The sequence below is a fragment of the Rhinolophus sinicus genome, chromosome 8 (assembly GCF_057876585.1).
Source record: "Rhinolophus sinicus isolate RSI-liver-muscle chromosome 8, RSI-T2T, whole genome shotgun sequence".
NCBI classification, from domain to species: Eukaryota; Metazoa; Chordata; class Mammalia; order Chiroptera; family Rhinolophidae; genus Rhinolophus; species Rhinolophus sinicus.
Genome location: NC_142508.1, coordinates 20,497,835 through 20,521,121, shown reverse-complemented (window position 1 = coordinate 20,521,121; position 23,287 = coordinate 20,497,835). Strand labels below are relative to the sequence as shown.

Sequence of the window (23,287 nt, the reverse complement as noted above, 5' to 3'; positions counted from 1 at the left end):
GTGGCTGGGTTTCCTGCTTTGATTTGTCCCCAACAGCCCACTATTTACAAAGACTATTTCGGGACTGCAGTCACTGACATTACTCTAGCCATTTTCTCAGGATACTCCTCTTAGCCTGTGCATGACCATGAATGTAATGGACATTCGATGGAGGCAGGTGTTCTGGATTCACACACAGAATCTGTGGTTAGACTAAACCGAACAAGAACTGATAATAAGGAAGAATAATTCATGATAAAAATGTGCCTAACAAGATGCTGACGATAAGTAAAACAGTGTGTGAGTGCACAGCCCTTGGGCTGACATCCGTGTCAGGGTCAGATAAGGGCCATGGATGGATACCAGGGTAGACACGAGTGTCCACGTCCTCTGCGGGGCTCCCTGTAAGGCATACATACAAGGGAGGCCAAGGGAGGACGCCTGGGACTTGAAAGTGGGGAGGACACCTGGAAGAGAGACCAGGTGGAGAGTTTAAGATCCTTCCCATCTTTGAGAATGTAGCAGCCTAAACAATGCCTTGTAGGAACTGTCCCAGGGCCGCACTGGGCCCTGTGAACCTGTGACTGAGATGCTGAGCCTGTGGCAGGACCAGCGTCCCTCCTGTCTGGCTGTGCTTGCTGATGGGCATACAGAAACACATCTAAATCAGTTGTGGGGCACAGAAGATCGGGGAAGGGACGGGGCTTATAATTATGTAATTACAGGAAAGGGGAATGGCTACTATCCTGCCACAAATGCTAATCAACATTTCTTGGGTTTGAGGAGAAAGGGTAAGGGGAAATGAAAAAAAGAGGGGCAGAGCAGTACAGAGCAAAAAATTAAACATATTAGCCCATGCGAGGGGCATGGCTCTACAGAGAAGATGGTTCTAGAGAGTCTTCTCCCCTCCAGAGGATGCAGAAAAGGGAGAAAGCCACTTAGCTCTGCCATCTACTTTCTTTTTTTTTTTTTAGATTTTGGGAAGCAGTAGCTTACAATTGAATCCAATTAACAGGATAAACGGGGGTTTGATATATGCCAGACACCACATTTCATGCTGTGAGGGATGAGAAAGTGAAAGAACAGCTCCTCCCTCCTGGGGGGTATGGCAGTATGACAAAGGAGATGGCACATTCACAAGAAACAATGATTCCCATCCCACTGAAGTCGATCTGAAATAAAGATGCAAGCAGGTAGCAGCCTGGGAACAGAATAATGAATGCTTCTTTCGGAAAAGCTTCATGGAGCAGGTGTGAGTGTAAAGAACAGCCAGGACGCAGAGCAGACACAGAGGAGAGGGACGACCTTCTGTCTGAGAAGAGAGCTGAAGCAGAATGGGCGTGGAGCTGGGTAAAGCTGCTTGCGTTTGCAGAAATGTGAGCCCTGGATCTAAGGGTGAACAGTGAGTGGTAAGCCTGCATGGGAGGCCGAGGCCAAGGTGTTCAGATCCTATTAATGTCAGGCTAGGAGGTGGATTAGATGATGATTGGGATGGATACATTGACAGCTATTAAAGAAGAGACTGATGAGATCACAATTGTGCTTAAGGAAGATGAATCTAGAGGTAGTATGCATGATGCATTAGAGAGAGCAGAGACTGGGATATGCTGCATGGTAATCTTCCACGTGTCCCTTGTAAGCCGGGATATTGCCTTTGTTCTGAACTATCTTTTCAAGGATTTTTATTTTTTTATTGTGAATAGCCTTGGAAGGTAGATAGGATCTCCTTCCAGAGCAAAAACAAGCAGGCCTACACTACAATCTGCTACAAAAGATTCAGTTTCCCTAAACTAAGGGGTCCCTCTCCTGTAATGCAACCCACTGTATGTACAAAAACCTATGGGGGTCCAAGTTCAGTGTCCCTGTGGAACCTGGGAGTAAGAGGCACTGACACAGATGTGTTGCCATTGTTGCTTGCTGCACTGTGGGAAATAAAGTATTTTCTGATCCAACAACCTCATGTCTTCTGCCATAATCCATGGAACCATGCAGGCTAACTTGTCACATGCAAGTAGTGTAAAAATTTCAAATTCTTTGTAATTTTTGATGGAAGGGACACCATTAAGAAGCTATTTCAGTAACCTTAATAGTAAAAACTTGTTTTAAGACAGATGGAATTTTGTTTTATTTATTTTTGTACCTAGGTACTGGACATTTACATACCCTGTTTCCCTGAAAATAAGACCTAGCTGGACAATCAGCTCTAATGCATCTTTTGGAGCAAAAATTAATGTAAGACCCGGTATTGTATTATATTATACCCAGTTATATTATATTATATTATATTATATTATATTATATTATATTATATTATATTATATTATACCCAGTCTTATATTATAGTAAAATAAAACCAGGTCTTATATTAATTTTTGCTCCAAAAGACGCAGTAGAGCTGAAGGTCCAGCTAGGTATTATTTTTGGAGAAACATGGTATGACAGATTTTATAATGTTCAGAAAATACTGTTTCTTTGTTACAAAGATAATGTGGGCACCCAACCCCTTCTAAGACCATTAATTCTCCCCCACTTTGTCCTGAGTCTCATGTCACACACTAGAGTCTCAGAGGGGAAGTACGGCTTCAGGAAAGGGTGGGTATTAGGGATTTCTATCATGTATAGAGAACTTTTACACTTGGACTTTGCTCTTCCAATGTGCCTAAATGAAACCAAAATAGCTGTTGCAAAATATCTTCCTTATTGTAACTATCCAGGTATTTAGCCAGTAGCCTAGCACATAGTAGTAGTTAATCAGTAAATATTTAGAGCCCGAAAGAACATGTAAAATAAAATAACTGAGATTAAAAAATAGAACTAGATGGGAAATTCTTGTCTTTAATTGGCCATTCCAATTCCAATGATAGAGTTGTGCTTGAATTTAATTCATTGTCTGTATACAACATGACCGATTCTAGATATTTTTAAGAGTGACTCTGCCACTTACAATTTTTGTTACCCTGAACCTCAGTATTCTTACCATGAAATGAGAGGGTTGGACTTGATTATCTTTAGGGTCCCTTCCAGCATTGGATTCTAAACAACCCATTTCATGGAGCCGAATAATAACAGTTTCCAACTTCCTTTTTCCTCCAGAAGCATAGCCAGAAAAGTTATTTAAGTGGAAAGAGAGAAAGATGAGCAATTCAAATATGTAGGTCTGCTAAATACGCTTCTTCATTTCTTTTGCTATTAATAGCATTTTGGCCCCATTCTTCACTTTCAAGCAAAGCTTAAACGAAAGGGTGGCAATTCTTTAACTTTTGAGTAGGTTCATAGCATCTTTAACCTCTTCTAAAGATGACAAAGAATGAGCTTTGATAAGAATTCTTTCACATGGGCATGAAAGCAGCAATAGTCTCACCAAACTATAGAAACACAGTTTCAGTACTGAGAGTTTAGTTGTCATTCGTATTATTTGCAACTAGTAATTTCCTTTTATTGTTTGCTAGAAGTGTGAAAACTCAGATAGGAAAATTTTTCACTATTGGAAGAAATGGCTTATTAATTGTGATTGCACAATAACCAAGACAGCTCTTGGTGCTGTTTCTCCTACCAAGTGTAAAGATGAAGATGGACATATAGCTGGGTGAGCTCAGTTGGTTGGATTGTTGTGTCACAGAGGCCAAGGTCATGGGTTAAAGTCCAATATGGGCAAGTCAACTCTGCTCTCTTCTTCCCTGCCAACCATATAAACAGAAACCTAACTGGAAGTCAGACCCTCTTGATGGCATATCAGTTATGACCTCATATCTGATGAAGAGCAAGAAGAAAGTCACTAAGTTCACTCTGTTCTCTCTGCTTTGAGTTCATGACTTCCTTAAATGCCAATGCAATTTAATTCAACAAAAATTAATTGATTTAATGTGCTTATAGCCATGCGCTGGACAGAGTTTGGCCTGACAGTATGATATAATACACATTCTGGAGAAACTTATAGTCTTGAATGGAAAGAGAAACTCATGAAACAGTGAATCGAATCAAATCAAATCCAAATAAACTAGAAATAGTACAGAGTAGTATATGGTTAAATCTCTGGAGCAGGAGTTTACACTCTCATTTTCTTGAAATAATTTTATTCAAACTATTCACATGCATGTTCAGCATCAGTGACTTCATAATTTTAAAACTACTTTTTGAGTCAACCTAGAGCAAATCATTTTTACTTCCAACTACACTGTTTGTGATATTAGCCTAAAAGTACAGTCTGTGTGTGATTCTGTTCCTAGAAATGTTACCCTGAACATGAGCTTCCCATAATTGGGACACTAGGACAGTCTTCCTTCCTTGTCTTTCATCCTACATGTGTACATTTAAAAAATTTTCCCAAGGCAATCAGTGTATTGCTTTTTAAAATGATCTTTAGAAGGTTGATTTTCGGTGATATTTAACACTTGAATCTGCAACATTATACCTTCAGGAATAATGATCCAATTTTCCTTTCTCATTTTTATAAAAACATTCATTTTTTGCTCTGCATATTTACCTGACTGGACCCAACTTCCTTACATTTTCTCCCTATTCCTTTATTTCACACACATCTGAATTATCTATTTTCCTGGCTTACTCCAAAGAATGTTCTACAATCTAACTCAACATATATATTTATCTTTTACTTAACAACTTTCATTTTTTCCTGAAAACCCTGCTACTAAGTGAAAAGTTGTTAAATTAAAAAAACACACACAACACTTTGCTTTGAATGAGAAATGTAATAATGTACTCCATCTCAATGTAAGATATCCAAAACATGTTCATATGGTAGATAGAAACACTTAGCAATAAAACAATAAAAGCAAGCTTATATAAGCAAAACATAAGTTTGCAAATAAAGAAATGTACCATGTATATAAAATGAAATGTACTGAGAATTGACTGTTTGTACTCAATGAGGAGAAGACTAATGGTGAGTGTTGGGGATGAGCGGGGATGAGACAATCATTCTTCATAGATTTTCTTTCTGTACTGTTTTCCTTATCAGTTTTTCAAACTTAATGAGATTCATGGTTATCCTGCACTCAAACTGCATTTAAAAGCAAAGTTGCAGCACAGAAAAATCACTTTTAGGGCAAAATGAAGTCTAAACACAAGAGTGCTTTGAAACCCATGGAAAAAGTGCATGTGCACATTTTCTATGGAAAGTCATATGCAATTTAAACTTTTCATCCTACTCACTTGACTTGTCTATCCTCCCGCCCCCAAATGTTTTGAGTTTTTCTAAACACAGCACACAATTCAAATTTGTTTCATTTGATAGTCTTTGACTACAGAATTTATGTCGAGTAAACATGTGTGTCTTTGCCTGAAACTGTAGTTTTAAACTATTATTTCCTAAAGCATATTTATTCAGTGTATTTTTGGATAAAAAAAAATCATTATTTTAAAGAAAAAGGAATCACCAGAAAAGTGGTATAATTTTTAAGAGTTGTTAAGAAAACTTACTAACTGATAAATAATGTGTGGTGTGAATCTCTATTCCTGGCCCTAGAGGCCATCTTTGGATGACCAGCTGGTGAGGGGTTCCTTCTCTTCACTCACCTGTTCCGTCTCTTCTTCATTGCTTTTAATGATCTTTGTGTTTTTCCCCTACTGTATTGTAAGGTCTTTGAGGGAAGGACCATGGTCTTTTTGTCCCTAACACTTAACCCTATATTTGGTTCACAGTTCTTGAAGGAATCAAAGGATGCATAAGTCTCCACATTCACTTTATCAAGCTGCCTCCAGATGAAGGCAGCTTTCTGTGTTACCTACGCAATAGACTATCAGAGATGCTTGTCTGTCTTTACTGTGTTTCCCGGAAAATAAGACCTAGCCGGACAATCAGCTCTAATGTGTCTTTTGGAGCAAAAATTAATATAAGGCCTGGTCTTATATAATATAAGACCAGATATAATGTAATGTAATGTAATGTAATGTAATATAATATAATATAATATAATATAATATAATATAATATAATACCCGGTCCTATATTAATTTTTGCTCCAAAAGACACATTAGAGCTGATGGGCCGGCTGGGTTTTATTTTGGGGGAAACAGGGTAGTTACCCCAGATCAATAGAGCATTTCATGTCTGAGAGAACACTTTTCTCCACCAAAATTATGTCTGATAACTAAGATGGAAAATTACTCTAGTGATTAAAGATTTACCATTTTTCTTTGAATTTCCCAAGGTTCCAGTTGGCATAAAATACTGGGTTTCTCTTTTAGTGAGATGAGACTACTTGCTCTGGGTGCCAGATGGTTTTCTCTTCCACTTGAAAATGAAAACATCTGACAGACTTTGTCAGGGCATGTGTCAGTAATGTTATTCATCGGGCAAGTCTTCCAAATGACATGCTTGTCTGTGAGGGCATTTATTGGGAGCATGTGCTATGTTATTAGATGCTCCATGTTCACACTTTAAAGATGTTAGTTCAGTTGTAAATTGTTGCAGGTCTACAGGCTCAACGCCTGAAAGAAATCATACTTTGAGAAAATGAACATTTTACTCTTTGCAGGGTTATAAATACATTTATGAACTGTAAGGAAGAAAAAATTATATTTCTTTTCTTAAAAACTATTCACCTTGCACTGTTTCTTCATATGCTGACAGCCAATCAAATTTTCTTGGAGACTTCAGCATCTGCTAAAAGTTTGTGCCTGGGCAAACATCCAGACTGTCTTCTGCCAGCCCCTGTCCCACACTCAGTAACGAATAACCCCTGAAGACATCAGGTTGTGCTGTGAGAATGTGTTAATGTCTGGCACGGAGACATCACTGCTGACGGTGCCATACAATATTGCTTGCTAGTAATGAAAATAGGTTTTCATTAAGTCACCCCTCTCTGCTTCTTTGTAGGACAGCTGACAGCCATCAGAAAGACGAGTTTCTGGATGTAGAGACTGGGACCTGGAACAGCTTGTCTCTTCACAATTCTGATAACACAATCTTGGCTTTATTAGCACTACGCCCATCCCTCAGGAAAATGATCGTTTGACATGTCATCATGTCAGCGTCTAACTCCAAAAAGAAGTAGAAGTAGGAGGAGGAGGCGGAGAAGGAGGCGGAGGAAGGAGAAGAGGAGGGATATCTCCTGATAGACATAAAGATTTATTATTATAACGCTATAGCAATAAAGATACTATGAAATTAATGAAGGGGTCTAGAAACTGATCAATTTTTAAGAAACAAAACTGTATACAAACTCTGATAATTAAGTTCGCACACTTGCTGCAATGATGTTGCTAATATTTTTTGATACCAGATGGATTATTGATTATGAATTTGTACCAACTAGACAAACAGTTAACCAAGTTTACTATTTGGAAGTGCTGAAAAGGCTGCATGAAAAAGTTAGATGAAAACGACCTGAACTTTTCGCCAACAATTCATGGCTCCTGCATCACGACAATGCACCAGCTCACATGGCACTGTCTGTGCGGCAGTTTTTAGCCAGTAAACAAGTAACTGTATTGGATCATTCTCCCTATTCACCTGATCTGGCCATCAGTGACTTCTTTCTTTACCCAAAGATAAAGGAAATATTGAAAGGAAGACATTTTGATGACATTCAGGACATCAAGGGTAATACGATGACAGCTCTGACGGCCATTCCAGAAAAAGAGTTCCAAAATTGCTTTAAAGGGTGGACTAGGCACTGGCATCAGTGCATAGCTTCCCCAGAGGAGTACTTTGAAGCTGACCATAGTGATATTCAGCAATGAGGTATATGTAGCAGTTTTTCTAGGGTGAGTTCACAAACTTAATTGTCAGACCTCGTATAGTATATAAACTGATATACACCAGAAGTAGCGCGGGAAATTACTAGGGAAAGGAGGGACTGTTCAATAAATACAGTTGGAAAACGTGGTTATCCATGTGGAAAAAATGAATTTGGATTTTTGTTTAAGATTATGCAAAATCTAAACACGAGATACAATGAACAGTTAAGTATAAAAAGAAAAACTTGAAAGCTTTTCAAACAAAAAAGGTTGACTACCTTTATAACCTAGGTAATGGGGGAATACTTTTTAAAATAAGACAAAACAATCTCTAGACATAAAATAAAAAAGACAAGAAATGACAAGTGTTGGGGAGGATGTGGAGAAAAGAATCCTTTGTGCTCTGCTGGTGGGAGTGTAAAATGGTACAGCTGCTGTGGAAAACAGTATAGCAGTTCTTCAAAAAATAAAAATAAAGTTACCATATTATCCAGCAATTTCCCTTCTGAGTATATACTCACAAGAATTGAAAGCAGGGTCTTGAGGAGGTGTTTGTACAGCCATGTTCATAGCAACATTATTCACAATAGCTAAAACATGAAAGCAACTCAGGTGTCCATCGCAGGATGAATGGGTAAGCAACATGTGGTGTACACATACACTGGAATGTTATTCAGTCTTAAAAAAGAAGGAAATTCTGACATTTGCTACAACATGAATGAACCTTGAGGAAATTATGTTAAGTGAAATGAGCACAAAAAGACAGATACCTGATCCACGTAAATGAGCTACTTAGAATAGTCAAAATCATAGGGCAGAAAGTAGAATGGTGGTTGCCAGGGGTTAAGGGGAGGCAGGAATAAGGAGTTATAGTTTAATGGGTATAAACTTTCACTTTTGCAAGACGAAAAGAGTTCTGGAGATGGGTGGTGATGATGCTTGCACAATATTATAAATGTATTTAATACAACTGAATTGTACATTAAAAATGGTGAAGATAGTAAATTTTATGTGTATTTTAACAATAAGTAAAGAAAGAAAAAAGAAAAGAATATATTTGGATCAAAAAGCCTGAACAGACCAACCATAGAATAGGGTCTTGGCTTCAGTTTGGGAGACAAGAGCTTCTCTGACTGGATGGAAGTATTTACAGTTCTTTCTGCATAGTTCCAATCTGCTCTTGGGACAATGAACCAGGGTTGCAACTGACTCACCTGCCTTTCTGTTGCCTCTATCCCACCCCAAAGTCCCCAATCCTAAACTGTCTCTGAGAATTGTTTGTTTATTCAGGAGTAGCTGAACTGAGCAATAGTTTAGACCTAAAGCAGATTTCCTAAGATATTTAAATGCGCTGGTCCCTGAGCTTTCTCCGGAGAGTTCTGGTGTCTCCCAAGGTTCTGGAGAGGCCATAGCTTCTAAATACCCTGTCATACATCATTGGGGGCAGATATTGCTAATAAAAACATGCTGGAATATTGCTTCCAGCCTCTTTAGGTCTAGCATTTGCCTTGGTCTTATACACTGTGTTTAATGAAAGCCTACCCTCATTTCAGATCAAAATAAAGTCAAGTGAGGAAGGAAAAAATATTTTAATCAAACTCCCTCTTTAACATTCTAGTCAAAATAGTTGTATAATTTAGTATAGTTATTCACATTTTAAGTTGTCGCTTTGACAAAATTGAGGAAAAGGCAAAGAGGAAAATATCCTGTGTTGTACTTAAACTTGTGCCATATTGGAAGGCCATTTGTCACCAGTATAGAATATACACTCAATAACTTTTTAGAATGAAACTTATGCAAAAGAAGTTCTGAAATTATAAACTGCAACCTCAGCTTGACAAGGCTTATTTCATGTCTGAATTGCTTAGAATTCAGTCCTCAAGGCAGAGAGGAGTCTATCTTTGATTGTGTACCTTTTACAGCAGAGAGCCCTTTGTCAGCACGGCATAAATAATTTATTATTATTAATAACCACCCTCACTGCCTTCTCTTTGTCTCTTTCCCCTGACTATAGCCAACACCTCTCTGATAAACTGCAGGGAATGGGTTTATTATTCAGTTGCTGTGATGCACAGAAGAGACAAGCAGGCCCAGGGCCACAGGAAACTTGCAATAATAATTGTGTAGAATAGTTTCCGTGCCACCTGAGAACAAGGCTATTTGCAACTGAAATAGGTTTCAGTGACTTGAAAAATATAATTAGGATATTTGGAGTTTTAGGCTCTCTAAAGTGGCAGGAATTTAAATTTTGAGCTTTAATCAATCAGCAAATATTTGTTGAGTTCTTCTTCCTTGTGAATTGCCTCAAGCAACACATCAAAAGGAGCGCCCTCTCTCCCTCTCTCTGCCTAAAACTATGCTCATGTGAGGAGTGCTCTCCTCTCTCTCTGAACTCTCCCATACTGCAGCTATGATAACCATTTCATCTGTCTATTTGATAAAAACAAGAAATACCTAGCATGGGTAGACATAGAAAAAGGGTAATTAGAGTGATATAACAATGTTCCTTTTATTTCCCACAAATCATTCTCAACATGTGTAATTATTTGAAGCAGAGGATTAATTATATATAAACATTCTGACAGTTCCTTTAGGTGGGGTGGGAAATGGACAATGGATTTTTTTTTTTTTAACCCTTATGGTGACCTTGGCATTTAATCCTCTTTCAAATACATATAACCATATATACACAAAATATGTAAATGTATTTACAAAAACATATACACATATACGTGTATACATGCATATGTTGCCAATATTTAATTAAATGAAAAACACCTGAAAATAGTAAAAATAAACAGAAAATTTACCAACCATGACCAAACAGGGTTAGAAGATGATTACCCACATGCCTTAAACCTCAGGAGGTAACAAGGACAGAGTGCAAGGATTCAGAGATTTCTTGCCCCACTTCCACTGCCAGCTGCTAGAAGCACTGTCAGTGAGTTGTCAGCTTCCTGCAAATTCTCATGAATAGTCTGATATTTACAGATAAGTGACTGTGATGATTTTGTCATTGTTTCCCCATTGCAGACGAGGGAGAGCAGAAATAGCTGGTGGGGAGATATAGAGAAAGCAACCAGGGCTAAAGACGTCTCACAAAAGACTCTATAGTTATTTGGGGGAAATATTTGCACTCCAGGAGGACCCTGGACATTTCACCCATCCCAGAGAGGAGAGAATCAAGTTTCATCAACAAAAGTTTTACATTATTCACAAGAGCTTTTCTTCTTCCCCACTTACCGAGCTCACTTCCTAGTAGTATAAAATACAATACTCCAGGGGCATTATAGCCCAGGGGGCTACGATAGAGAATGTGCCTATATTATATCAGGACAAACAGGAAATTTGACAAAGAATCTCATATTAAGCATGACGAAGATAAAAACAGATGTTAGGACAAGTTTGGAAAACATATGTTAACACACAAAGAGATCCTATGCAAATGAAGGGTGTAGAACTTTCTGAATGTAAAATAACCTAAGGAACATAGTTTTACTTAGTTTTATTTTATTTTTTCCAGCTTTATTGACATATAATTGACACATAACATTGTGAAATTATAACCATAATAAGGTTACCTAACACCTCCATCACCTCACATAATTACCTATTTTGTGTGTGTGGTAAGAACACTTAAGATTTACTCTCTTGGCGATTTTCAAATTTATGATACAGTACTGTTAACTACAGTCACCATGCTGTACATCAGAGCCCTAGATTTTATTCATCTTATAACTGGAAGTTTGTATCCTTTGACCACCATCTTCCCATTTCCCCCACTCCTCAACCCCTAGCAACCACCATTCTACTCTTATTTCTATAAGTTAAGGTTTTTGTAAATTCTATATGTGAGTTCATGCAGTATTTGTATTTTTCTGTCTGACTTATTTCATATTTCACTAAGCACAATGCCCTCAAGTTCCATTCCCATTGTTGTAAATGGCAGGATTTCTTTCCTTCTCAAGGCTGAATAATATTTACATATACCAGGGGTGCCAAAAAGTGTATACAAGTGGACACTTTGGTCAACGTTGCTCAAGCAACCGTTCACCATAATCAGAAGTGTCTGGATGCAGATGGTAACAACTTTGAGCACCTCTTGTAATTGCAGAAGTCAAACATGACTTGTATTCATCTTTTGTTATCGTTATATATTGAGTATTACAATTTTAATAGCTTTTACCTTTCTTAAAATGTATATACAATTTTTTGGCACCCTCTGTATATAACGTTTTCTTTATCGATTTATCCAGAGATGGACACTTCAGTTATTTCCATACCTTGGCCCATAAATAACGCTGCATTGAACATGGGAGTGCAGATATGTTTTTGTGATAGTGACTTCGTATCATTTAGCCATATATCCAGAACTGGGATTGCTGGATCATATGATGCTAGTACTTTTAATTTTTTGTGAAATCTGCATATGTTTTCCATAGTGGCTATACCAATTTACATTCCCAACAACAGGGCACAAAGGTTCTCTGTACCCTATAAAATAAGCAAGTGATTTGCTGTTAATCTGCTAAAAATAAAGAAGGATAATTGAAAAAACGTTATGATATTTTTATTGCTGAGCATCAAAGCTGATCTGTTCAATAAAAAATGTAGCATAAAAGTTATCATGTTAGTCTCAATATGGTTAACTTTATGTTTATTCATTCATGAGCTGTATGTATGCATCATGATAAAAATGCTAGTTTAAAAATACTAAATAATATTTATTGACTGAATAAAGCCAATTCTGTATTCTTGCTTCTGATAAGAGAAGATTCAGATCGCAGGTTAGCCAACATAGTTAGTCACGTAACAGATGTTTGTTGAGCCCTTACTTCTCCCCAGGTATAAGGTGGATATCGCCTGATGAATCAGAGAAGGCCCTGCTGCATGGCGCTCACTTTCCAGTAGGAGCGAAAGACAAACTATTTAATTGTGATGTTTGAGATAATTGAAAACACAAATGGAATTCAAATTATTGATGTTTAAATGTAACCAAAGATTACATGGCAGGAGAGGTTTAAGGAAGAGCAGATGTAAAATCAAACCCAAATTACATCACAACACAGGACATACACAGAATAGAAAGTAAAGCAAACAAACAACAACAGCAAAACCTTTATTCTGGATGATGTACTGGGCTAGAATGCTTTATTTTATGAGTGTTTTCTTTGCATGGTCTAGTTACTGATATCTTAAAGATGGTGTCATTATAGGGACCTGTATAATAATTAGTTCTTGAACCATTTTCTGGTCCTAGAAATTTGGAGATCTATCTTGGAAAAACTAAAGATTGTAACTTAGTGATCATTTAGATTTAAGCTTGTGAGTATTCAAGAACAAAAATATGTGAAGGAAAGAAGCGTCCCTACCCACCAAATCTTTCCATATTTTATTTTCATAGACTTTGTCAGGAAGATTTGTCAGACTTGGAAATGGCCAAAAGAAATTCCTGGGTGCCCTTTCAGTGGACTGCTGGGTATTACCTGGTGGATCTCTGAGGAATTATCTGATTCTATGGGATGTGTATTCCTGGTCGTCTTTCTGTCGACTAGAGTGATTAATAACTCTGCAGCGGTAAAATAATAAGTTGTAGGAAACTGAGAATAATGTGAATTATTCTTGTCCAGTGTGATTTATACCCTTTAGAAAAGATGGCTCCAAATTTTATATTTTATTACCCTAAAACATATTATACTGCTTTGCATTTATTACCAAATGTACTGCAGCATTTCTAATTACCTATATGTCTGTTCTTCAAATTCTCTTTAAGCTGGTTCTAACATCTTACTTACTTCCTCACAAATTAACGAATTAAGTAAAAGCTTTCACACATGCTCATTTTACATTTGTATGAGAGTCATGACTTATTATTTTGAAAATTGTACTTAAGAAACATAAATATTGACTTAAACGCTATCTGCATTTTGGGAAGACAGAGACTTCTTTTCTTTCTTTCTTTCTTTCTTTCTTTCTTTCTTTCTTTCTTTCTTTCTTTCTTTCTTTTTTCTTTCTTTCTTATTTGAATAACAAACAAAAATAAAGGAGTATTTCAGAAAAGTTTGCTTTCATGTACTAAATATAAAATTGCCTTAGGTGAAATAATTTATTTTGTGAGTTTTTACATTTAAGTGCGTCTGACTCACTCAATTTTTTTTCTCTATTTGAAAGAAAAATCAGTGAGATCTTTTGATTATGATGGGGCACCTAAAAATATAGGCAATAAATGATCGATAGAACCTTGATAATGCAAAAGATGGTACATTCTATATGATTCTATCTAAATACACTGATCACACTGGAATAAAAGTATCAGCACCGAAATAAAATTTACAATTCTTTACCATTGTTATACAATTTTAGAAGTACTTTCAACTTATTATTTTATTTATAGTCTTAACACCAACAGAGGCACAGTCTATATTTTTAAAAAGCACCAAGAGGTTAAATGGCTTGTCTTCCCATAATTAAACAGTGAAGAGCTTGCAGTACTAGGAACAGATCTCTTCTGGTCTGTTATATGATCAGATTGTGCAGGTTTCTTTCTACGATTATATATGCTGAAATTATGGATGAAATATCACTCTCCACTTTTTACGATTTTGCTCAATGAGTGCAAGTTACTTGGCTCAAGTTGGTGAGCAGATTCTTTTTCACTAAATAATGCAAGAGTTGCTCTTGACACAGAAAAGAACAGTGAGCTTTTGTTTTACAAGCATAGCTTATGCAGAATTTGGTTATTTTGAAATTTAAATAAATTTCAAAATAGCAGCTTTGATTTTAATGTGTTCCTCTTATTCTGTACTTAGGATCTTTCTGGATCAAGTTCAATTTTTAATCTTTTTGAATTCAAGAGTGAAGAACAGGGTATCCCCAATGGTTTTGTGAAGAGAATCTTTTCATTCCACAAAGCCTTGAGAGCTGGGGGTAGGGAGCACAGTTGAAGGTTGACGAGTAATAAAATCTAATAATCTCTTCCTTCTGAAAATCTGAGCAAATTTCAGAGACAACCACATTTATTATTTTGTTAACTTAACAAATACATATTTTCTGAATGCCTTCTTTGTCATCCATGTGATAGACGCTGGGGTAGAAAGTACAATATGGAATGAAATTTGCTTCTTGAATGTAAGGGAATTCTAGCAAAGGAAACAGAGAACAAATGGCAAATAGGAAACAAGAGACTGTAGTGAGAAGTGCCACAACTGTGCACGTACAGATGACGTGGTTCGCAAGGGTAGAGAACAAACCCAGGTCCTGGTGGGCCGGAAAGATAATGGCTAAGAGCCAACAGATTTGTAATAAATAACTTACTTCACTTTCCTCATTTTCACATTGTCAACTAATATACTCCCTCATGAATCTGTTGTGCACACACACACACAAATTATGTATAGTGCTAAGCACATAGAAGTGTTTAATAAATAATAGCTATCATTGTTACTCTTATTATGACTAATTATAAAATGCAGTTTAGAAGATGAATAACAATATCCTTTAGAAAAGGCGAAAGGACAAGAACAGATTTCAAATACAAAGGCCAAGAAGCAAGAACAAAATTATTGAAAATTCTTCAACATTACTGGATTTAGAATGGATGAAAGTGATACCACAGATGAGCTGGAATATCAGTAAGAATCCAGATCATACAGGGCCTTGCAAACCACCTTAGGAATTTGGAAATTGCCAATTACCCTGAAGTCTGTGAGGTGCCATTACAGGATTTCAAGCAAGGGTGTGATATGTCCTGGTTTCTATTTTACAAAAATCAATTTGACTAGTTTGGAGAACGTATTGGAATCGGGCAAATTGGAAGAATATAGGGAAATAGTTACAGAAATATGTATGAAAGATGATCCTGTCTTGACCTGGCCTGAAGACACTGAAAATGGAAAGAAAATAGCTAGATGTGAAAGTGATACAGTATCGCAGATGGAATCCACTATTTGGAGACTAGACATGAACAACAAGAGGGTAGGAGGATTCAAAGAAGAATTCAGTATCTTTCTGAGGAAACTGGGTGGCTAGTGTTGTAATTCACTGGCTTTGGGGGCAGGAAAGGAAGAGAGAAAAAAATCTCTCTTGAATTTAACCACCACAATTCATTTGCTGCAAGCCTTGGTAATGTTTGACCTTGAGCCATTCATAAAACGCCCCAAAATGACCAGTTTGTAAGCAAAACAGAGGATTAACTTTTTCACGAAACATTCCCATTTTCCATTAAGAAAGTTACATTTTTAATTTTTTAGTTTTTAGAATTTTTTGCAGCTCAAATAGTGTCTCCAATCTCTCATACTGATTTTTATAAGTGGTGAAAAAGATTATTTCACCTGAGAGACTGACTGTTGGTGTAAGTCAGAATTGTCAGGAAACGAACAACTACATGTCCAGCTTTCCTAATTCATACACCTCACTTCCATTCACCAAAGTGTGCAAGATATTCTATTCATCAGACTAATTTAAGTATGAATTTGACAGTCTGGAATGAAAAGTATCTTGAAGGAAGAAAATAATCACCAAAAAAGAATACTATATTGGGACTCTTCATTTCTCCTAGGCACTTAAGTTAGAAGAAAGAATGAGAAGATATCTGTGCAATAGAGGAGGAATAATTAAATCACCTCTCCTCCTTTCCTTAGCACATCTGGTACTGAGTGAAGAAGAAAGTGTCAGTCGTGTTTCTCTCTTGTGGTTCAGACCAGCTTGTGCACAGAGAATTCCGGGGGGATAAGAAACACGCATAGGACAAGACCTTGGAAATGTCAAGCTTTTATTTTGAAAATGTCATTTTCTCTGTAGGAGGTTTTCTTCCTTGGGGACCTCAGAGAATCATGTTTCTCCCATGTAACAATGAGGGTCCCTTTAAATGTCTTCCTTTTATTGGTCTTAGTCCTGTAAGGTAACTAGTACTTAGCTTCTAGAAATAAGACAAAGATTGTCCAGTTAGTAAATAAAAATTTTTTTCCCCAGCTTTGTTCAGTTGAATGTCTTCTCTGACAGTATATTGAGAATCTGACAGGATTCTTTTCTGGATCAAACATAATCATCCTCTGAATCCATAATCCCTGATCTTAAATCGGGACCAAAGCAAGAAAGAACAAGTGGGAAGTTATTGATATTTAATTTGTATTTCATATTCTGGAACTTTCTGTGACAGGGCCTTTTGTGCATGAGATATGCTAAATACACATTTTCAGTGATGAAATTGGTACAGGAGTCTTCCGACGCTAAAAATATACCTTCCCACATGTGATTAAGTAAAGCCCATGAAGACATTCAACAGTTTTTCTTTTGAATTAAAATTCCATGGAGAGAGATTCTGTGTTTTTTTCCCTCTCACTGGTAGAAAAACCCTGACAAAACTGGTTTCACTTTGTACAGAATTTCTGTGTGACAAGTGAATGATGGAAATAAGACCACAGGGTTGTTGATCTTAAGAGAACAGATGATTTTGAACTACCTTTGATATAATCACTTACACATGAAAAACTAATGTTGCATTATTAGTTAAAACAAAGTTCTTACCAGGATAATAGCCTAGGAACTATTTTTAGGAATCAAAGTCTCCAGAATTTTCTTATGTCCCTTCCTTCCAGCTCTGCTGTCTTCCCAAATACAAAATACCTAAAAGTGATATGCAGTTCAAGTCGTCGCCACCGATCCCTGGTCACCCATCAATGACTACTGCTCATTTCACCACCTATGTACTGCAAAACATGATTAAAGACCAAACATGATAAGGGAATTCAGCTTGACAATATTATACATAGAGTGTTACACTTTGCCTGTTAGCATCTTTTCTTCATTTGGAATATGGTGGGCACGGTTGACTTCATTTAGCAGCCCTCTGTTGATTTTATTAAGATAGCCCGCAATGAAATGATTTAAGACACTCAACTAAAACAGTGTTCATTTGCTCTACCACCAAAGCATAGAAAGATGGCCTAGAATGCCCAACCTTTGTATGCTTTTATAACATTACAAATTTAATTATGCAATGGAGTAATGCAACACCACAAGCCAGCAATACTAAATAAATAAGCTATATGGTTATTTAAAACGCGCGCGCGCGCGCACACACACACACACACACACACACATCTTCTCTACTAATTATTTATGATAGTGGAAAGGCTGTTATTCATAGGGCATACATGGGCAATATGCTTTCTGAATGGTTTTGTTCTCTTTGATATTTAGTTCTATTATTAATTCTATTTTGTCACACGGATAAAAATGCCAAAATTACATTTGTGGGGAAAATCAACTGTGATTCCCCCCGAACCTCCGAAAAAAAAGTTGCATCACATTTTATTGGCATTATTTATTAAAACAGTGTTACTAAATTGTTTATGAAAAAAAGCAACTGTGGACATCAAGTTAAGTTCCATTCATTGTTTTTCACTATGGAAAAAGTTATACAGTTTTATCATTGGTGGTACTTTTTCTTAACTCATCTTCTGTTAATGGTCCCCCTATCCTCCTAACAAATAATACAGTATTTAGCACTCACTGACAACTCTAATCTTAGGAGACACATTTTAGGAATCGCTCTTCCTATTTGAAGATTATATTGTTTACTTACTTTCACATAATATGTTCTTTAAATCCAGCCCTCTCCTCTGCCAATACTGATTTGGGCTGATTCTTCTAGCTGGTCTAATATGGTTCATTATGGGATATCATATGGTTGGTGAGAAACAGGAGTATTTGGTTTAAGGTGTTCCAGAATTCACTTAGTACAACTTACAGAGGTCTCATACAGAGCACCATGAAAACGTAAGTTCAAAATTTAGAGGAGTCTGAGTCAAAGCGGAAAGGAGGGTAGATAATAATAATAAAGTCAGGAACAAGATTATTGCACCAACTTTCCAGGATGACATCCTACCGTCTTCTTGAGGTAGTGCGAAAACTTGATTCCCAGTTTTCTAGCACCCACAAAGTGCTTTATAGCACTCACAAATTACATAATACACAATGATTGTGACATAAATAAGCCAGATATTCAGGAAGAGCACAAACACGTTAAGAACAGAGATCGACGTCTTCCTGTGGGACGCATAGTGCACCACACTAAATGACAACCTGGAATCAATAACATGACGGCCTGTGTAGAGCTTTTTTGATCAGGTTCTATGACATGACAGCATTCCAAACATAGTTTAGTAAAAGCATTTTGCTGTTTGGGAGGGCAAGTAGCAAATGGGTGGGAGGGAGTACCTGGCGCTCTGGTCTCTCAAAGATAGATGTCTGCCTGGGTGAGTCAGGCCCATGGATCCTATTTCTCCCAAGCAAAGTTCTGACAAGACCTGGGCCAGAGTAGCCTTGAGATCACACCTTCTAATTAACAAATGTCCCGAGTAGGACAACTCAGTGTTGCCAGTGAAGAGAAAGCTACAAGCTTTCACAATCAGAGTTGTTCTCCCATGACTTAAGCCTTACTGGGAAGCTGTACCTGAAAACAACAAAGGAGCAAGACAAACAAATGAAGAAACAAAAACTCATAGGCACAGACAATAGTTTAGTGGTTACCAGAGGGTAAGGGGGGTGGGGGGTGGCAGAAGAGGGTAAAGGGGGTCAAATATATGGTGATGGAAGGAGATCTGACTCAGGGTGGTAAACACACAATGTGAGATATAGATGATGTATTTCAGAATTGTACCCCTGAAACCTATGTAACTTTACTAACCATTGTCACCCCAATAAACTAATTTTAGAAAAGAAAGATGTACCACTTCTGCTTGGGCAGAAGCTAAGGGAGTTATTTATCTACAACACCAAGATAGTTCTCTAGAGATCACTGTGGATGTATTCTAATCCACATTTTTAAAGGAGTGATCTTTGTCTCAAGTGTTTATGCTACAGTCTGGCTATAATTATTTTCACTGAAATATAAAATGCACATAGCTTGGTGGGCACATTAGCTATGATTTTCTGTTTAGGAAAACATTCAGAGGATATCTGGTACTGAACCATGTAATTTATCATTTAATCTCCAAGATAAACAGGTTATGATGTGTAAGTGTCAGCTGCAGTTACTATGTGTGATTTATTTTAGTACTTATCTGCCATCATGCAAATAGTTAAAAATGGAGACTGCAGCAGGCAGGGAATCTGTTAGGAAAAAAAAATATTTTTCTGAAAACTTGTCTATAACCCTTCATTTTAAATTTTATTATCCTCATATTACAGAAATCATTTATATTCTTGGTAGATAAAATCTGAGTAAAAATAAAAGACTTATTACTATCAACCAGAGAAAACCACTTATATTTTTGTCTGTTTCCTTCGAGGGATTTTGTATGTATAATTTATACTTCACAGCCCATTTCTATTCACAGAATCAAGAACTAAAGGAAAGAAAACAAAATGTGTCAACTAACTTTCTGTGTTTGTTCCGGATTTTCCATGAATTGTTAAAAAAATATAACACACTTTAATACAAAAAAATATTGTACCTGTAATTTGTCAGCTTTCAATGTAGACCATGTATTGGAGAAGCCTGTTTTCAATTTATCAAGAAGGAAAGAACATACATTTTATATTAAATGTATAGTAAGCTAATGGGCCTATAATTGTGAGAGAGGAAAGAAATTCATTTAAAAATCTTAAATAAATTGTAATCTTTGTCTAAGCAGATGGAGACTTATCTGCAGAAATAAATAAATTAGCGTGTTGCAGACAACCGTTCAGTGGTCCTTGAATAATTTGGAGTAGAAAATATCTCCATATATAGGCAAGCTACTATTTTTCCTAATTTTCCCTGAATAATGACTGCATTTTACCATTTCAAGGATTTAACATTCTAGGTAAAAGAATGCATTCATTATATAAAATAATCCATGTAAAATATATGTAAAAATAAGATTAAACATGACCATAAATTCTTTGGTATTCCACCCATTGAAAGGTTGAATCTGGGCTGAATCTATTGTTTGACAAATAGAATAGAATGCAAGAACAGAGAAGTAGCATTCTGGGACTTTGGAGGCTAGAAAAAGCCTTGCAATTTTTCTGTTAGTCTTGGGAAACACCCATTGTGCGGGAAGCCAGCCTTCATGTAGAAAGAGCAGCCCTAAAACACCATGTTATAAGGAGGCTAAGTCCAGCCTCACGAAGAGAAGCAAATGCCTGTCCAGCCTCCAGCTCTTCATCTGTCTTGGCCCAGGTACCAGGTGTGAGTGAAGAAGTCTTCCTAGGTCTCTACTCCAGTCTCAGCTGCTACGTATGGCTCAACTAATTGTATGAGGGACTCCAAGCTGAGGACATCACCCACAGAACCATGAGTGATAAAAAAATGAAGCTACTAAGTTTCAGAGTGGTCTGTTACACAGCAGTAAGGAGGTCATTAGAACACCCCGCTTATAATGAAAAAGAACCAATCCATACTCAAATGACCAATTTCACAGCAGAAACATAAATCACCCTTTCAATACATTGTTTTGATGAAGTGGAATATTTCTGGGGATCAGGAGAGCCAACATGTAACCCAGGCTTTGCAACTGCAAGTTGTGTGTATGTGGATGTCAGTTAACCTCTCTGGGTCTTAGTTTCATCATCTATAAAATGAATGAGTAGGAGAAAATGGTTTCTGAAGTATTATGGAAATCTAAAATCCTAAGAACTAATGAACTTGAGTAGTCCCTGGTTATCTCCACTTCTTCATTCCCTTAGGCTCTTAAGTGCCATCACGAGCCAGAGAGGAGGAAATAAGGAAATGATGAGTCCCACTGAAAGTGACTTGGTTGTTTCATATCTTCCCTCTGGGAAATTTTTGGCTATGTCAGGATACCAGCCATGTGGTAGGAAGATATTTTGCTGAATCATAATACCTTAGTATCAGGAAAATTCATGCAAGATGGGCCAATCTGTGTTTCAGATTTTTTTCCAGAATGAAGCTGTGATGAGAATCTTTGCTACAAAGGAATCAGGTACCAGACACATTTTTGTCTGAGAAGTCCTAATGCTGCATAGACAATTTTCTAAAGGATAAAGCACAAAACTTACAATTGACTTAAATTTTAATTTGTTGGGGGGAACTTGAAATTCCCTTCGACATCTAATGCCCCATCACCAAGAAACACCTAAACCTCAACCTCTGATGACTTTGGATTTGTTACATGAACAATTCTTTAATGAGGATTTACCAAATATATCATTATCACTGAATGCAGCTGAGTGAAAGTGTAAGACTCATTTCAAATCATTTATAATCCCTCAGGGGAGACATGTGTACAAGAAGTACAAGTAATAATATTAAAAGAAAATAAGGTGATGCTGATAATGGTTGGTTACATAAATAACCACCTTCAGAGTTTCAGACTGAGAACAGTACACTCTAGTGTGGACCACTTTTAACTCCTATTCCAGTAGTGTGTTTGATGGCAGATTCCTATCTGGGTCTAGAGGCAGGAGAAAGGTAAACTGGAGGAAACAGAAAATGGGAGACAGGTACTGAGAAGCCTTTACCTGCTTAGAAGAAGTGGTAGAAATCTTTCTCTCTCTCTCTCTCTTTCTCTCTCTCTCTCTCTCTCTCACACACACACACACAAATACATGCAATCTGTATTTTCTTTCTCTTCTTATTTGAAATGCTGAATTAGTTATTATTGCAGAATTCTGTCCCCAATATTACTCCCATTACTATGTATCTGGCAAGGATGGAGTGGGAGGAGGTGAGTTTTTCCAGTCTGACCCAAATGATTCAAAATGGATTCGGTCTTTACATCATCCATAAAACAACAGATGAGACCAGACTGGGTATTTATATTACGGAACAGGGTTTTCAGCGTTCTCAGCTTGGTTCTAATTTAGAGCCAGTTGAACTTGAACATGCCTGGAAAACTTGGAAGTTAGGTCTATAGGAAGCCTAATTTGCATGAGGATCAAGGTAGCAGGTGATGACTAAATTAGGGTGTTCCTGGAATCCCTTTTTATTTGGGGAAGAGTCACTCCTTAAGCAAAACTCATGTGCTGTGTACCTGTGAGGTGTTGCTGAATGATGATTGAAGGAATATGTGTAGCTTGAATGTCTCATATTTCAGCACTGCCTAATTTGTATCTGAGCTCCAGCCACACATACTGTTTAGTTATACACTTTGCCAACACTACAGCCCTGCGTACTAATTACTTAATTACTCTTTGCTATACCTCATCAATTCTTTACTTACACCTTTTGCTCTATATATCTTTTTACCTATAACCTTCCAACTTTCCCAATTCATTTACCTACTCCTAATGTTTCTACTGCTCATTCTTCAAGAAACAGGTCAGGTACCACCTCTCCAAGCAAACTTTTATGAGCTCACTGGACTGGATAACCCACACCTTAGCAATCTGCAAACCTCTAGAATGTCCATTGCTAAATTGTGTATGGTGCTTTCTACATCCCCACTTAACTGTGAATTCCTTAAGAGTGAGAGCCAAGTTTTTATATGTGTATGCTTAATGTCTAATTCAACTGTCTGAATAAATAAATGAATGAGCGCTTGACCTAGAGAAAAGTAAAAGGCAATCTCCAGAGTGGGCAAGGTTAGAGGTAATTCAGTATGTCCACATTAGGTTCCTATTGTTATAACAAATTATCTTATAGATCTGGAGGTTAGCA

The 23,287-nt window shown here is 37.0% G+C and overlaps 1 long non-coding RNA gene across 1 annotated transcript; it reads left to right on the top strand.

Annotated features, from left to right (window-relative positions):
• Window positions 1–442: 442 nt before the first annotated feature.
• LOC141567626 (uncharacterized) lies at window positions 443–7,112 on the top strand. Its single transcript, XR_016021954.1, has 2 exons — window positions 443–1,329; window positions 6,818–7,112. It is a non-coding gene; the product is annotated as an uncharacterized LOC141567626 (long non-coding RNA).
• The last annotated feature ends 16,175 nt before the right edge of the window (window positions 7,113–23,287 follow it).